The sequence below is a fragment of the Bos grunniens genome, chromosome 28, assembly GCF_055505025.1.
Source record: "Bos grunniens cultivar Pamir isolate PY7600 chromosome 28, Bosgru_T2T1.0, whole genome shotgun sequence".
NCBI classification, from domain to species: Eukaryota; Metazoa; Chordata; class Mammalia; order Artiodactyla; family Bovidae; genus Bos; species Bos grunniens.
In genome coordinates, this window is record NC_141192.1 from 21,825,412 (window position 1) to 21,829,529 (window position 4,118).

Consider the following 4,118-nt stretch of genomic DNA (forward strand, 5'->3'; position numbering starts at 1 on the left):
AAATGTGCTAAGTAATCGGTCAGTTTGTTAACGGACAAGTGAAGTGAAATTCGCTCAGTCCTGTCCGCCTCTCTGTAACCCCGTGGACTATACGGTCTATGGAGTTCTCTAGCCCAGAATACTGGAGTGAGTAGCCAGCCTTTCCCTTCTCCAGGTGATCTTCCCAACCCAGGGTTCGAGCCTAGGTCTCCCGCACTGCAGGCGGATTATTTACCAGCTGAGCCACACGAGAAATAGAGGCAAAAAGCACGGTTCACTTGTCAACCTACCTCCACACCCACTCGCACAGCTTCTCTTTGACTCCCTTTTTCTCTTTGCTTTTGTCTTTAGACTACTGCTATTTCTTCCTCTCTCCATCCGTTGTAGGGCGGTGTAGATTGTCCATTAAAGGCATGTGTGCGCCCTGCAAAGACCTTTGAGGCGGAGGGATGATCAGCCTACCTGCTTTGTGGTCCCAGCTTGGCCCCAAATGTGTGATTTCCCTCGTATGCTGTTGCTGCTGCTGCTAAGTCGCTTCAGTCGTGTCCGACTCTGTGCGATCGCAAAGACGGCAGCCCACCAGGCTCCCCCGTCCCTGGGGGATTCTCCAGGCAGGAACACTGGAGTGGGTTGCCATTTCCTTCTCCAATGCATGAAAGTGAAAAGTGAAAGGGAAGTCGCTCAGTCGTGTCCAACTCTTAGCGACCCCATGGACTACAGCCTATCAGGCTCCTCCGTCCATGGGATTTTCCAGACAAGAGTACTGGAGTGGGGTGCCATTGCCTTCTCCATTCCCTCGTATAGGTTTCATAAAATGAGTATATCGGGTCAAGTGGAGTGGTATAAAGATAACTGGGCAGAGCATAACTTATATGCCGCTACAAATATGTAGATTTGGGTAAGAATTTGAGATCCTTCTAGCGTGAGAAGTTTAGCTTTTCTGAACCCAAGATCTTCATCTGTAAAATGGTTAATGACTATTTTGTAGGGTTATGATGAGAATTAAAGATAGCCAGATGTAAAGTGAAGGGTGTACATAGTAGCCAAAAATATTAATTCCTTGCCTACTTGAAGTCCCTCTTCTGTTCACTTTTCCTGAAATTTTAGGACTCTCACTCCACATCTAACCTTAACTACGAACCCGTATGATACATGGCAGATCCAGAGCCAAACTTCGTGGGCATCTGTTTCTGAAACATAGCACTTCTACCCCCTTAAGGGGTAGTGAGTTTATAGTTTATCAGTCTGTAAGCTTTGAGTGGGTCCTGTCTATACAGTGACAATTACTGTTTGAACTTAAGAAAGCAACTTAAGGTGTTTCATCCTTTAAAAAAAAACAGTTCTAATTTTGAAAATTTAACTGGAAGGTCCCATCTAAACCCAAAAGTCTTTGTACCTCGAGTTAAACTGAAAATCTCTCCTTACAGCTGGTTGTTTCATTTCTAAAAGTGATGATCTCTTTCATCCTCCTCCTGCTGCTGCTGCTAAGTCGCTTCAGTCGTGTCTGACTCTGTGCGACCCCAGAGACGGCAGCCCACCAGGCTCCCCCGTCCCTGGGATTCTCCAGGCAAGAACACTGGAGTGGGTTGCCATTTCCTTCTCCAATGCATGAAAGTGAAAAGGGAAAGTGAAGTCGCTCAGTCGTGTCCGACTCTTTGCAACCCCATGGACTGCAGCCTACCAGGCTCCTCCATCCATGGGATTTTCCAGGCAAGAGTACTGGAGTGGGGTGCTATCTTTCATCCTAAAAGGCTTGAAATCACTGAAGTGTTCCTTCAGATAGATGCCCTGTAATCAGCCTGTGAACAAATCCTGTGGTCTTTTCTTCCCTCCTACACTTCTTCTAGTGCTTAATTAGGTAGACACCTCGCCCTTCCTGGCTTTCATACTCAATCCTATTCTCTCCCCACTTTATCTTATCTCACAATATATTTCAAATTGCTTCTCGACTATGTTGGTAGGATATAATATATAAAATGTTAAGAGTCAATATTCTATCAAAATAGAAACAGGACTTTCAGATTAAAAAAAAAAAAAGACATGTAAGCTTATGAACATCTTATTACTTCATTGATTTGTATATATTGTACTTCAGAGACACTTGATGGTGTTATGAAATACTGTGTGATCACTGTGTGATTACTTGTGCCCTAATGGCACAGTCATGGCCAGTAGGATAAGCGAGAGACAGAAGTTGTATTACAAAACAACACAAACTCTCATCTCTTCTGGCCTTACCAGTAGTTGAAAATTACTTGCACGAAATTCAGCTCATTCTTTGTTCCTAAAGCTGGAAGTTCACATTCAGTTTTTCAGATCTCCTGTGGCTCTAGTGTTGACCTTCTTGTTAGTATTTTTGGCATTACTATTCTCTAAATAGTACTTTTCATATTACAAAGCTACTTTTTTTTAAAAGGAAGAAAGCTCTTTACGTTCTCATATGGAATGATCTCCAAACTGCATTGGGCAAGATGTAAAACAGCGTGTGCAGGATAGTGCCATTTGTTTTTTTGTTTTTTTAAAAGGGTGTGGAAGTGAGACCAGATGTATGCATTAGCTTATATATGTGTATAAAATAACCCTGGAATCACTCGAAATAAATACGTACATGCCTGCCACGTATTTGTCATACTTTTTGCCTGTGCCTACTTTCCTAGAACAAATCCTCTCTACTCCTTATTCAGTAGATTGGAGAACACATTCCCCTATTTTATTTGTTAACTTATTTTTCTCTATGTGTTTTATTGACTGTCTCCCCCGACTACAGGAGGGACTTTGTTGTCCCTGCTCACCTCTGTATCATCAGCTATCTAGTAGAGAGCTAGCACATATATTTATTGAACAACAGACTAAATGAAGAATCTAAAGGAAACCTGCCACATAGGAAAAGAATTGTTGAATGAAAGGCGATGGGCAGGGACTTCCCTTGTGGTCCAGTAGCTAAGACTCCAAGCTCCCAATGTAGGGGGCCCAGGTTTGATCCCTGGTCTGGGAACCAGATCCCACGTGTGCAACTAAGACCTAGTGCAGTCAAATAAATAAATATTTTTTAAAAATAAAAGGGGAAAAATAGGGATAGGCAGCAAAGGTGCTTAAAAAAAAAAAAAGGCAAGGAAATTCAGTTTGTAGCCAGCACAGTTCACATGAGAACGTTAGTAAAACATATGAGATTTCTGGTATCTTGTTCAAGAGGATGAGCATGGTGTACTGGCCTATGTGTTTCCCAACACCAACAACCAAATCTCTGATTCTTCAGACGATAACTGGATATTCAGCAATTCAAATCATTTTTGACATTAAATACTGGGAGCTGGTGAAGGTCTCAGTCTCACAGGACTGTCCCCAGTTCAGATGCCAGTCACAAGTCCCAGAATTATAGATTTCTGACCAAAAGGCTTTGAATTTGGAGTTCTGGTGAAACTCTCCTAAAGTTCAATAATTTCCTCAGGTGGCTCACAGAACCCAGTAAGACACATTACTTATATCTACAAAGAAAGCATTAACTTTTGTATCCTTACAAAGGAGACACATGAACAGCCATATAGATATACACAGGGCAAAGTTCACAAAGATCCTGAGCAAAAGTCCATGTGGAGTTGGGGCACACCACCCTCCCTGCACTTCACTGTGTTCACCAACTTGGAAGCCATCCGAAACTTCTTGTTCAAGAGTTTTTATAGAATTTAAAGTCTCCAGCACACCCTGCCCCTCACTCTGGAGCTCGGGAGTAGAGCTGAAAAGTTCCCACTCTCTAGTTACTTGGTCCTTCTGGTGACCAACTCCATCTCAAAGCTATCTTGGGGATCCCGCCCTAAGACCTACTTTATGCTACCTCATTAGCATAAACTCAGGAGTGCTGGAAGAGCCTTCTTATAAATAATAAAAGACGCTCCTACTGGAAAAGGTCAGTTTTCATTCCAATCCCAAAGAAAGGCAATGCCAAAGAATGCTCAAACTACCGCATAATTGCACTCATCTCACACGCTAGTAAAGTAATGCTTAAAATTCTCCAAGCTAGGCTTCAGTAATACGTGAACTGTGGACTTCCTGATGTTCAAGCTGGTTTTAGAAAAGGCAGAGGAACCAGAGATTGAATTGCCAACATCCGCTGGATCATCGAAAAAGCAAGAGAGTTCCAG